The following is a 14,540-nucleotide window of genomic DNA, read 5'->3' on the forward strand; positions in this document are numbered from 1 at the left end:
AGGGAGGAGCAACACGTTGTTTCTTACTCTGTCAGCTCACGTGATTGTGTTGCACTTAATAAGAACAGCTGACTGTATTTTGGCAGCGCTGGCTCATGCTGTTGCCACCGCTCCTGTTAGCACTTCGGGCTCATATTTTAATATATTGGACTGTCATAGGTTAAAACTCATTTGTACTACACAGCACCCCACAACTTGCTTTTTTTGGACATACTTGTAAAGCCTGTGTTTTCAATGGAAAAAATGTGAACTCTGAGCTGCAGTAACACATTTCCTAAAAATATCGGTCTATATAGCCATAATAAGCCATCCAAGAGGAGTTAACCACTTAAAAACACATTTTAGAGTTCAGGGAATCTTTAAAGTGCTAGACAACACACATCCTTCCTGAGAGAAAGATAGCATGGGAGAGAATCCAGTGTCAGCACAAACACTTCTAAACACTTTTCTCCAGGCACAAACACAGGAACACCATTCACACCTTCTACTGCACCCCCCCCCACCCACTGCAACCCACCCCAGCCACCAACTGCACCATAGCAGTAAACAGGTGAAGGAGTCAGCACTTCATCAAAAAAGGCAAATAAAGACTCTATTCCCAGTGGGGCCCAAGGACCCAATCAATAAATTACTGTTGGCTTGCATCAATGTAGTGTCCATTGCCTATACTGCAGCAATAGGCCAATTCTCCAGTGGGGCTAGCCTCGTACTTAAAGGAATACTCCAGTGTTTTTTAACCTAATTTCTATCCACTGCATCTGTAGCATACGGTTTATTATCACAGATAATAATTCTGATCCATTGCCCTATACTTAGTAAAAGAACAAATACAAATTGACTTGAAAACCAATTATAATAGATGCCAATGGGCAGGAGCTGGTTCATCTTCTCATTGGCTTCTATTATAAGTGTGTTTGAGTCAGCTGTTCTAAGTGCAGGGAATTATTGTTCATGGTAATCAATCATATGCTACGGTTGCAGTTAATAGAGATTGTGTTGGAAAATGTTGGAATATTCCTTTAAACTCCTAATGAACAGTAATGGCATTAATAGAAGCCCAGTCTCTAAATGTGATGACATACATCACATGCATATTTGTGCCTTTCTGTTTGAGTATTCATTTCATTGCAGGCAAAAGTAGAAATGCAGCAACCTCAAGGATTCCTTTATAGCTTCTTGCTCTGTTGTTGCTATATTGCAAGATTAATGGAAGCAACAAAAAGAATTAAATGCGCTGAACCACATTGTTATACCACAATATTAACAAGGGCACAAATGACTGTAGTAATTTCCATAGCACGTTTAATTAGTAGCCTACGGGAGGGCATTTTAACGGCCGTGATTCAGTGTTTTGACACATGCTAAGCAGCAAGGCAGCTGTTGCTAACAAGTTTTTTGGTTATAACAGTATATTCTCTGCTCAGAAAGGCACAATCCTCGGCGCAGTGCTCTTACAATAGCAATTTATTGGCTCTGAGTAAAGCTCTCAAGGAGCAGCATAAAAAAGGACTCGTGCTGTTGGCCTTTAAAACCGCAGCACAATAGAACAGTCAAGCGCTAGCCGCTAGCCTCTAGCCCTATAGATTTATGCGTGCTGCAGTGTTCATGTCCCTTTTGAGAAATGGTGTACAGCACGCTACCTCACTGCCCTTTTCTGTGGCAATTCATTTTCAGCTCCCGCACCACTGCAGTTTTGTTTAGCATTATAATGCAAACGCAAACTCCTGAGACCAGCTGCCTCATTAGGCTACTAGTGCTATATGTTTCCAGGTTGTAGAACAAGTTGTCCTTTTGACCTGGTACCTGCTAGCAGGTCTGAAGCTAATGTAAATTAGGGCTGAATAGTATGGACAAAATACCATGTTGTGATTATTTTGCTACATATTATAATTGTGGTATGGCTTGCAGTATATTAATAGCATATTAAGCCTTGAAATGATGCGGTTAAAGTCTTATCTTGGACAAAAATGATTTGTTAGGCCATGAATGCCTTCATTTTTCCAAACAATCACATCTGAGAGTGGTCAAACATTTGCTAATTAGTTAGAAGGCTCACGTATGTATCTATATGTATATAGTAGGGTGCTCAAGAATGTTTGCATGTTAATTTTGGGTTATTTGTTCTTTAGCATTGATTCATTGGGTTATTCTGCTAAGGACTTTTTTATCTCTATCTCTATATATATACATATTTATTTATGTATAATTGGCACTGGGACTTTGACCACATAGCATACAGCATATTTAAGTGAAATGTTTAGGACGTGTTAAGTTATTTTCACTTAAAAAATAAACAAAACATGTCATTTGACTAACCTCTGTATACAACTGCAAGTGGCAGATAAAGAATGCTGGAAAATTCCTGTGGCAAATGATATATTGTGTGTAACGTGAGCCATTCTGAGAAAAAAAAACATTAAACTGATCTCATTTCAGTGTGAAAAGGGGATTTCTAGTAATAGCTGGAGTATGCTGCTAATCTATTTCTCTGGAATAAGTAGCTGCTCTTTCTGCAGGCCCTGAGGGAAACAATAGCTCTGTGAAAAAAAGTGCCTGGTCTGGTCTAACTTTTTTCCTGTGACTGTTTTCACATCTTTCAACCGAATGAAACTGAGAGGATGTAGATACCGTGTTTATAAATATCTCTTTTTTCTAGACCCTAATGTCCTCTCGTTTCGCGAAAGGGTTAGAACTGAGCATGAATAGGTCACAGCAGGCAAGCTTTTCATCGTAAAAATGCCAGCTGAAAACCAGGGAATTGGTTTCCAGGCACATGCATAAAAAAGCAACAGTCTTGCTGATATCTGCGCACAAGCCATGATCGAGAGACACAGCAGTATCTAGGCTCTCTCCCAGGGCTTGTTTATGAACATATGGGGGCCCTAATCCCTTTTTGGACTGCAGTCATGTTATTTTGCATGCATGAATGAAAAGGAATGAATGCTTAATTAATTTTGATCAGGAAGAAAAGGTGGAGCCAACAAAACTATAAAGGGGAAATAAATAATAAAATAATAATAGATTGTCTATATAGATAAAATAAAATAATAAATTGCAAAACTGTTTAGATTAATGTAAATACAAATAATAGCATGCTGTTTTAAGTGGTATGTGGTGTAATTTCATACGGTTTATATGTGGTATGTGCGGTATAATTAACACAAATGATTAAAAAAGGTATACATTTGGGATCCTCTGGTAGCTCCGGGGTCCCAGGCAAGTACTTATATTCCTCATACACTAAAATAAGTTACTGAGAAAAGGAATTAGACTAAAAAATGAAGAAAAAGCAAAATATAATAAAGGAGTTTCTGGTGTTCTCAGAACAATAGACTGACCACCCCAGAGTCCAGACCTCAACATCACTGAATTGTTTGAGATTATTTATTAGAAATAAGAAAATGCAACCAACTTCTAAGACTGAACTTTGGCAGTGTGGAAAAACGTCTCGGCAGATTTCTTTGAAAACCTGAAAGCAAGCCTGGAAGGCCTGAAGTTCTTCAGTGAACCAAAAGTGGTTCTTTTAAGAACCCTTTCTGGGAGCTTTATTCTTGAAAATGTAGCAAGATATACATAGGGGTTCATTTTAAAAACCGGAGCAGCTTGTCTCGGATGTGTGCCAAGTTTGAGGCTCAGCTGTCTTCTCCTCCTCACCGCTGAGATCAGACCCTTTAGCCCAGGTTAGACCCAGGCAGTGTGACTGAAAACCACAGATGGCTGCTGTTTTTGATGCTTCCCTCAGACTCACCTGACCTTTACTCAAAGATTACTACACAAATTTCCATATTTTCCCCTTTGGACAAGCATAAATAGGCCAAAGTTTTATTCCTTGCCCTCTTACCTCTGTAAACCCTACCTTATTCACTTATTAACCTAAATTAATATGTAAGTTATGTATTTGAGAAAGAAGAATATGGGTTTTACATATAACTCTGTAGTAAACAATGCAACAGAGGATAGGATAGATTTTTAACTGCTATGCGCTTCAGCATTTATCAGCCCCAATCTGTGAGTTTGCCTGGTCTACTGCTCTGTAGTTGAGCATTTGTTGCTTCTTGATGCCTCAATGTCACATTAATAGCACTTACAGTTGGCTAGGGCAGATCTAGCTGGGCAGAAATTTCACTGACTTGTGGCAAAGGTGCCATCCTAAGACAGTCCCACTGAGCTTCTCAGTACGACCCATTCTACTGCCACAACCATACAATGTATCCCCCTCAACCCCTTCCACCAAAGAAATTACACCAATGCTCCATTGTAAAGCTAAAGAAGCTAAATTTAGACAACAAACATACCTCGGATGATCACCCACATTTGAGAGAAGGGGAAAACTGCATAAATCAGATTTTTTCCAGAGCTGTTCCTTTAAGGTAACTGTGTGTGTGTGTGTGTGTGTGTGTGTGTGTGTGTGTGTCCTTTGGGGATTCCCCCCAGGAGAGAGAGGCACCGGCAGCATGTCATTAAGTATCTGCTCTTGCGTTCATCTGTGCAGTGTGAAGTGGGGACAGGCAGTGCTGAGGTCACCTGAAAACCATATGTGCTTCATTCACATGCACACACGCGCTAAGTCAGGGACGAATAGGCAATGACACATCATCCTTTATGTCCACACTGTGATCACATCAGCAAAAACTGCTGGACTCAATTTCCATTTTTTGTTCAAGACACACTCCATTAGCACCACTGCTAAAAAAACGCTGTATTGACGTAGCAAAGTTCATTCCCCTTCACCGTTGCCAGTAACATCATTTATAAATATTTACATGCAGCATAAAGACTCCTGTAATGTTGCCTTGACATCATCTTCCTGTTCTGCTCTATGATTGGCTGCTCCATACCCACACATCAGGGCCTGCCAATCACCTGTTTCCTTCCCTCATGATGGATGTGTTTTACTGAAGCTCTGCTGCCGGGGCAACGTGAGGTTAAATCTCAGTTGGATGACAGTAGTTCAGTAGGTTAGAGCCCCTCCCTGGCTCTAACCTACTGGTAAGGGTCTAATGACTGCTGCTATTATGTCCTTCTGGAAGGCATTTGGTCCCCGTGGTGATGCAATATGGCCACCTCTGCCTGCCTCACCATTTATCTCTGCATGGTGGCCTTAAAACAAAGCAGCAGTAACCAAGCTTAACTAAAGGGAGATTGTACAGACTTGTCAAAATTTTGGCATAACTGAGTGATTGAGATGTAAACAAAGTCATTCAGAGTGGTTTGATATGGAATGGTGCATTCTGGATTAATTCACTGTCTTGGATTTCTATACAGTGGTGGTGATAGGAACCAGGAGTTCCAATGTGTACAATAGCCATTTTATTTACTATTTAAAACGAACAGTGAAAGTATACACATCTTTTGAGTTTTTATATGTAATTCTGATGATGATAAAATAGAAGTAAATCTGAAAAAAGATGTTTTTGGGGGAGTATATTTTGCCTCACAATGCCCTACATGTACTTATCTGCCATGCATTTATTTAAAAATACATTTTAGACCAAAAGCTTATCTCAAAACTACTGTAAAACACTGTATTCAAACCTTTTCACGTCAGGCTTTCTGTGATGTAGGTTTTAGTTGCATTAAACTCTTTGGACATCTGGTTCCCATCATCACCACTGTACACAATGCAGTAAGTTGCTGTAGAATGGCACAATAGACCACTCTGAAGAGCTTTGTTTACATTAGATTAGGTGGAATTTCTCTTTAAAGGAAAAAAGTTCCAACCTTTCAGCAAATGTTGTCTTTTTATCTTTATGCTCTACACATTGATCATTTAAAAGAAAATTAACAAAAGCACCCCAGATGAGTGACTACAGACTTTGTAATCTGAAGCAAGAGTTTGTGGATACGATGTGAAAACATGGATAATATGTGGATTGGTTACAGATGCATGTTTTTGTGAGTGCTCAGCCAAAGTCTTCCTGACAAAGTGAGATTTTTAAAGAAGTGGTGCTTGGTAGGTATTTTAAAATTATTTTTTATTATTGGATACTTTACAGGGTATTCAATCTAATTTCCTTTATGTGCATAAGGTGTTTTGGCAACATGACCCTTTTCTTCTCACTGCAGCACCATTTGGCTAGTAGCATTTCATTTGTTTAGACATGAGCCAGTGGCATAGGCAGAAATTCATTTTTGGGTGTGCCAGTGAAAAAGTGGGCCAACTTGGTAGATATAATTTCCAAAAGCGCTAACATCCTGGGAGTGCAATCATAGCCCTACCTATTCCAACACTTCCGCCCTATTGTGATATAAAACAATATCACTCAACCAGAAAGCTGGATTCACATAAACACAACCAACACTGCAACACCCTTCACTATGCATCCCCTCACCACAGGCATGTTAATGAAGATGACATAACTAAGATTAAAATTGGACTGCATAGATGTACAAAGATGAACACAGCAAACTTAAAAAAACCAAAGATGAAATAGCTGAGATAAAATCAAACAGCTGAGATATGCAAAGGAAAAACAACACAGCAAACTTAAAAACAACCTAAACCTAATCATCATAGGCAAAAGCGTACCTCCATGGTAGGTGTGAAAAATGTTTATCATCCATTTATGTCTTACCTTTGATGACTCATTGCAAGCATTGCTTTAACATTTGCTTTAACGTTTTCAAAAAGCTCATTTCAGCCTTTGTAGTAAAAAAGCATTGAAAGTACCAAGTTCACAGAAAACTGACAATGACTGCTTTTTTTTACCCTGTGGTATGAAATCTTGCCTTTAAATGTCATTAGTTACATCTTTCATCTGCATCTGGAATTTCAACTTCAAACTCTAGCAACCTAATAATGGACTGAAGGCTTGAGGCAATAGTGGAAAGCAACAGTTGCTGAGCAGTGATTGGAGGGCTAAGAAATTAATGCAGAGCTGACAGTGATAGCACTCCCAGAAAAACCTAATTTTATTACCTGAACAAAATCGGCTTATTAAATATATCTTTTTAACATTTGAATGGGTAAGCCAATGATCAATCAGAGTAAGCCCATGCCCACAAAGGTCTACCTGTGGCTATGACCCTGACATTAGCTAACTAATAAACTGTTAGCTTTATATTGATGCTAGCTTCATATCATTTACATTCACATGCTAGGTATGTTAGTCAATGAATGCAAAACATTAAAAAGGTTTCACTAGTTTAGCTTGATGTGAAAGTAGCAAGGTTCCACTAAGAGCTACATTCATTATATAAAGCCATTGCGCTGTCACATTATTACAGACCTAAAATCATTACCACCACTAGCCTCTCGGAAAAAAACAATAACCAATATGCTAATAGGCTGTTTAAAAGAAAAGACCCTATGTCGACACTGGCGAAGCTTTATCCGCTAACAAAGCCTATGTGAATGAACTTGTCTGTTGCCCAGGAGCCCACTTTGGCCAGGAGCCCCACACATTCACCTGCCCTCTAGCTTCATTGCCAACTGTACAAGTCTAAGAACTAATATGCTAGAACAGTAGCTTGGATCGCTACTCTGTCTTGCTGGAGTAGCAGTTACAGTAAAAGGCCCCACAACTCCCTTAGAGTCTTCACCCCCCACCCACTACTCTTATTAAAGAGCAAAGCCTGGACATAAAGAGACATCAAGAGGGAACCTGTCTTTATTACGTCATTCATCTTCAGCCTCTGTATTGTTCCCATGACTCTGAGCCATATAAAATAAAGCCAAGATTTAAAACTGGGTCATCTTCTCCTCGGTCACTCATAAAGGCACTGTGCTGTGTCTACTGCTGGGAGCTTGATGAGAAGATCCTGGGCAGTGTGGATGTGGAGGCAAAGGTATGTGTACACACCATCATACATATCACATAACGTCTCATCTCCAAAATGGTAAAGTTTAATGTACCTTTAATGTACTTTAATGATCATTTATTCCAAGCAATTTTGGACCATTTCTATTGGTACATTTGTTATAAAATGGTAAATTACAACAAAAATAAATGTATAAATGAATAAAAGACCACCTTTCTTTAATTTAATTTTCAGTTAGAATGGACAGGCACAAGTTCTTCATTATTTCAAAATCAGGAAAGAAAAACAGAAAACAGATATTTAACAGAAAACTACACACAAGCCAACTAAGACTTACTGATATTTTTCACACCTCCAAAGTTCAGTCTTAGAAGTTGGTTGTACTTTCTGCTTCTCACCATCCAAATAATCCCAAACATGTTCAGTAATGCTGAGGTCTGGGCTCTGGGGTGACCAGTCCATTGTTCTGAGAAGATCAGCAGCTTTTTTTGTATGATAAGTGCGTCTTGATCTTCTCAGCAGTGTGTTTGGGGTCGTTATCTTGCTGTAGAACAAATTTCTTCCCAATCAAATTGTTTCCAGATGGTATTGCATGATGTTTTCAAATTTTTTGTTCTTATTATCATTCATAATGTCTTCGTCATGCATCTACAAACTTGCACTGAACGTCCACCATGCTTCACCGACTGTTGAGTGGCGTACATACTGCTTTCTGTTACTTCCAAAGATCTTATCAGATCATAAAACCTTACTTCACATCTCAGACGTCCGGTTTTGGTGTTATAGTGCAAATGCATTTATTTTTTGTCTGATGGGGACAGTTTGGGTGGTCTACAGGGTCTTGCACGCTTGCTTTTAACAATATTTTGAAGCCCAGTTTAGGAAACATCTGTTTTTTTAACCTTATTTTCTTTTGACTTTTCCCTTCCTCATGCAAAAGCATCTTAATCATACTGGCTGTTTTCACTGGTTATGGAATGAATGAAAGATTGGCCTCTGTCTCTTACACAGTACATGAGTCTACCTGAGCACCTGCAAGTCTATGTTTCTGTATATGACTTTCACTTTTCATTGCTCTATAATGAGGTTAAGTGTTGAAGAGAGCTGAGTGTAATTTCTCAAAGCTGGCATTAGGCCATGAGTGCATCTCTTCGTCCCCTTAGCACCACAGTAACCCCTCTCCTCTTCGACTTCTGATGCGTTTGTATTACTCATCCTATATGAGCTAATTCATTTAGATCCATCAGCGCTGTTTGAATGCATTCAGATGTTATTAAAGGATCATGTGCAATATGGCGAGAACCGTTTTCACTGATTTGATCAGGCGCACATGATTGGATGAAAATTATCAAAACGAATGGCATTCCACCTCGTAAAGTGAAATGGGTTGTCATAGAGCTTGATGAGAATCACAGCTGTCTGTGGGTGTCGGGGTGTTTGTGACATGTGGGTGGTCGTTTCAGTCTCTGCACTGTCCTGCTGAGTTTACACCAAGTGACCTTGAGGCAGTCAGCATGAGAGCAGAGAAGAGAAGAGAAGAACTGGAATAGAATAGAATAGAATAGAATAGAATAGAAGCTACACGTCTTCCATTTATGGCGTTTGTGTGACTTTATGTAGTGAAAATTTATTCCTAGATGACCATTTTACAACCCAGTTTTTTCCTTTAGGACAGGCACTTGTCACTATGCCTTTAAGACTGATATATGTAAATTACCTCTGTGCTGACTGGCTGCTCTGTAGATCTTCTTCAAAATGCAACCCAAGTAGAAACACTTCTTATAATTTTAGCGTGAATGGGGGGAGTTGAATAGGTGGATAAATGGAAATGTGTTGGTTTTTGTGACATCACAAAAACAATAAATTCAATAGAAAAAAGTTGAACTTGATTTTCTAAGTGAAAATAAGTTAAAACATCCTCCTCAGGGAACTTAAATATGGCATTTTCCTGCAAACAGTGCATAAAGTTGCTGTCCGAAGAAAATCAAGTATCTCCAAAATAGTAACTTTACAGGAGAAGGCAAAAACAGTCTTACCTCTCAGCGTAAGTTAATATAAAAAGATTTTATTCCAAGTGATTTTAGATCATTTCTACTGGTCCATTCTTTATGAATTTTCACATAACGTAAAGGACAGCTGGTGTGTTGAAGATGTAGAAAAATAAAAATCCCCCAAAATGGAGACAGCGCAGAAAAATTCTAGCTATTAAATAAAATGAATAAAGCAAATTATTCTAATTATTTTATTAAATAAAAAAAACAAAATGATAATAAAATAAAATACAATAATTGTGCATTAAATGTTCTGTTCTTTGTAAAGGACTTCAGTGTTACACAAAAGTTTTGCATAACACTATAGCTTTGTTTTCATATATGGACACTATGGAATGCACAATACATTTTAAAACATTGTTTACATACTACGTCAAACTCGTTTATTTCAAAAAGGTGAGAATATTTGTTTTTTCCAAAAATTTTCTGATCCTTTTGTGTTTTTGTTATTTTTTAACAGTACAGTGCTGAACTATAGATGGGAATCACCTTTCTCAGTGATCTATACACGTGTGACATTGAGCTAAAAGCACCCAGTAACGATCTACTCATTTTCTCTTGGTGTGCTAGTTAATCAATAAACAAATCAAACTTATGTGTGCTTATTGGCTGGTCAAATGTACTGTACAACTTTTCTTCACTGCTGATTGCAATAATCAATTTCCGTCATGTGCCTCCTCTCTAATAAAAATAATTGATTTTGCATGGCAGTGCTCCACTGTCACACTCAGTTCAGCTGCTCATCTATGATTGCATGGTTAGTTTGTTAACACACTCAAAAAGATGAACTTACTGTGTTAACTGTAAAAGATTGCTGGTGGGTGATAAAAGGATTTCCCCAGCCACATTTAATATTTAGGTCCATATTTAATAATTCATTTGTACATGACCATTTCCTAACCTCTCTTCATCCCTTAGAAGTAAAAAAGCTATTTTCGTTACTGTGCCTTTAAGATAGATATATGTAAATGAGCTCTGCCCTGATTGGCTGTCCTGTATTGTGCCTTATTCATAAGCTCTTTAACTTCAGTGTAAATCAGCTAAACTGCTGTATGCTGAATAGGCAGATTACCTAAATTTGCCAGTTTTTGTGACAGCACAAAACATTATATATTTAGAACATGTTTTTTTTTTCCTGTATATGGACTGTATGAGCTGGTAGATTTTGAAAATGTTTATGTACTAGATCAAATTGATTTTTTAAAAATGGGAAAAAATTCAGTTTAACATGACTTGGGCTTTTTAATTTTACCCACTTTCAATTTATTTTGTTGTATTTCACATCAAACACAACATTGCCTTACTGCATTACTGAGTACCTTACTTCAATTTAAATGCAATGACACACACATATATATATATATGTATATAATTCTTTGTCAAAGGTGAGTTCATGGTCAACAATTCAGTGTTAAATTGGCTCCTACTGACTGTAAATTCAAATAAACTGTAGCTAAGCTCGAGGTAAGATGTGAGCTTCATTACCAAAACATTTATTTAAAATAACTGGTAAAAATAAATGGTTACGGATTGATTACTAATGAAACATACCACATAGTCATTTCATATCTGTATACAATATTACAGTGTAAACAAGCACTTCACTGTTAGCTTGCTGCATAAAGCTGTTAGTATCGAAAGCACACTACATAAGAGGCAGTATAATTGAAAGCCGATCATTTGCACTCTTTGTATTGCCCGAAGCCCAGGGGAAATGTTCAGCAAACATCGGGGGGCTCTTTTCACACATGCTACTGCGTGTTGCTGAAACTGTTTGAACTCCATTATTTTCAAATCGCTCGCCAGCTAAAAACATGTCGGAGTTGATTTATGTGGCAGTTTTAACGCTGCTTACACTCGGGATAACCTCAAACATGGACCAGTCTTAGCTTTGTTTGTGCTTGTACGTGGGTGTGTGTGTAGATTTCCAGCACTTCTGGATTTAATGCTGTCTTTGTTTATTTGTTTATTTATTTGTTTGGGACAATACAGAGAAATGCTTTTACATGAAGATGCAACAGATGTACTGTAGATAGAGCTTCTGCCCAAAAATAATTTGAAGTCACTTGCTGAGCAAATGTAAAACACAACACTGTATGTAGTCTACATTTGTGGTAATGGACCCACGAAAGTAGGCCTATACATATGTGTCTGGCCATGTACAGAACAGTGCAAAAGTCAGAGACCACCAACCTCATAACTTCATTTTCAGTCAAAATGTCCTTTAAGTACAAATTATTCATTTTTTCAAGAGATGTTTTTGAGAAGATTACATAACCCACTTGCCCAAGAAAGGAGAAAATATGTGAAAAACAGGTGCTTTCAAATAGATAGAGAGAAAATGGGTCTCCTGACAACCGTGCAAGACCACCAAAATTGTCCCCATCAGATAAACAGCACTTAAAGCCTTCATCTTTGAGAGAGAGAGGAGAAAATCAAGATCTGAAAATATCCACAGGAGCCATCCTTCCACTATGAGATGACAACGCAGCGCTATGAGTCTGAAAACAGTCAAACAAAGAATCTACTGTTTTTAGAACAATGGACTGTCCACCCCAGCATCCAGACATCAACATCACTGAATGTGTTTGGGATTACTTGCATCATGAGAAGCAGAGAATGCAACCAACTCTTAAGACTGAACTTTGGAGGTGAGGGAAAATATCCCTATAGATTCTAAAAATCTGAAAGTCTCCTGAAAAGAATGGAAGCTGTAATGAAGGCAAAGAATGGACACAGTGAACACTGAAAAAATTATATTGTATTTTGTTGTTATCTATGTAAATTTCAGTTAAATATGTTTTTTGCTTTTTTCTGTTGCTGAAAAATTAGTAATTGGAACATCATGGCCAATTGATTAATGAAATAAATCGGTATGTATATGTAAGCATGTGAATAAAGATATATGCACAATTGTTTAATGAATCAATGCAAGTTTGTACAGATTTGAACCACAGGTGAATTCCCACAAGCATAGTTGAATTTTAATACTTAAACACACGCACATTTTCTAAACCGCGTGTCCTTCTGGGTCGCGGTGAGGAGCTGGAGCCTATCCCAACAGTCACTGGGCAGAAGGCAGGATACACCCTGGACAGGTCGGCAGTCCATCACAGGGCATAATACTTAAACAGAGCATTCAAAATGATAGAGATTATACCACTAAGATATTAATCATGCTGTAATATATTACAAAACATGGTTCACATTTTTAACTGTCACTCACTATGCTTCTATACAGAATTAAAGCGTCCATATTATGGAAAAGAACATTTTCTTTGCTTCTTTGAAATGCATTTGATGTAGTATGTAAACAATGTTAAAGTCCTTAGTTCATATAATCTGTAGAACTATAGAAAAAAAGATGAAAAACAGCTTGTTTTGAATTAATTGTTTTTGTGATGTCACAAAACCGATGTATTTACATAAATACATCTGTGCAGCCTATAGCAGTTTAGCTCTGCCCATTCAAACTGAAATTGAGTGACATTATAAGGGAAGGGTGTTTCAGTCCTGACTGCTTTGTGAACAAGGCTTTGTACATGGCAGCCAATCAGAGCAGAGCCACTTTACATATTTTACAAGAATGCTTTTTTGAAACCAGCAAGTGTTCAAAACATAATATTTGCTCAGTCCATATCAAATCTGACAGAAGATTTTAAATTCAATGTTTGCCTTGACTGCTTTTTGACCAAGACACAACAAATGGCAGCCTACCAAAACAGAGCTCATTTACATATATCTTAAAGGCACAGTAACAACAATTGCATGTTTGTTGTAAGGGACAGAAATAAACTACGACTGTATTTGGTGTATAAAACCAAACAAACGTCATACGTGGAGTACAAGAAAAACCAAGGACATGGCTCCTTTAAACAAAGAATATGGTGATTTTACCTGAGTATGATTCGAGGGCATGGACCACCCAGCCCCCCATGTTCTGTATATTAGATTCATTAAAGCGAGCTATGCGGCTTTACGTTAGAGCAAGCAAGAAATGTAGGTCTTCACAGTGGGGCACTTTCGAACATACCACACTAGTGTGATTTTATGAGTCCCATTATGTGTTTGTGCCCACACAGGGGGGCTCATAGCTCATAAAAGCACACAAGCTGTCCTCAGGGTACCTACCACTGATTTCCTGCTATTCAGACTGTTCTATAACATTTCAGACACATACAATGTACTGTAAACCTTCTTGCACCAGCTGTGTTTTTGTTTTTTTACTCTATCTCTTTCTGTCTCTCTATCTCTCTCTCTGCCTCTCTCTCTGATGATGGTCATATTAATGCCCGAATGCATTTTTCATTACACTACTGTCTAGAGGTCATGTGTAGGGGTCAAGACGAGAGAGATGGAGATCGATGAGTGGAATCTGCATTGTGTTACCAGCTCTTTGGAGCGGTAATATGGAGGAGCAGTTTTTTTCTTTATCAATAAAGGACTGCTGCAAACCAGCTTGGAGCGCTTGAGAGGGGAAATGAAAAAGACTTCGGCAGAGAGGAGATGTCTCAACGAGATACTACTCCTTTAATGAAGTGCTGGGCAGGGAGACCAGTGGTCTGGATTGTGTATGTCTCTGGTGGATCACATAGGGGGCAGCGGCCTTTCTTCTCACATTCATTTCATCATAAAAAGAAAGGCGTGCACATTAATAACACACAATAATGCACAATAGTGGTGAACTATATTGACGATACTGGTCCCAGTTTTTAAAGCCTTTAATGC

This window comes from Colossoma macropomum, unplaced genomic scaffold (assembly GCF_904425465.1).
Source record: "Colossoma macropomum unplaced genomic scaffold, Colossoma_macropomum, whole genome shotgun sequence".
NCBI classification, from domain to species: domain Eukaryota; kingdom Metazoa; phylum Chordata; class Actinopteri; order Characiformes; family Serrasalmidae; genus Colossoma; species Colossoma macropomum.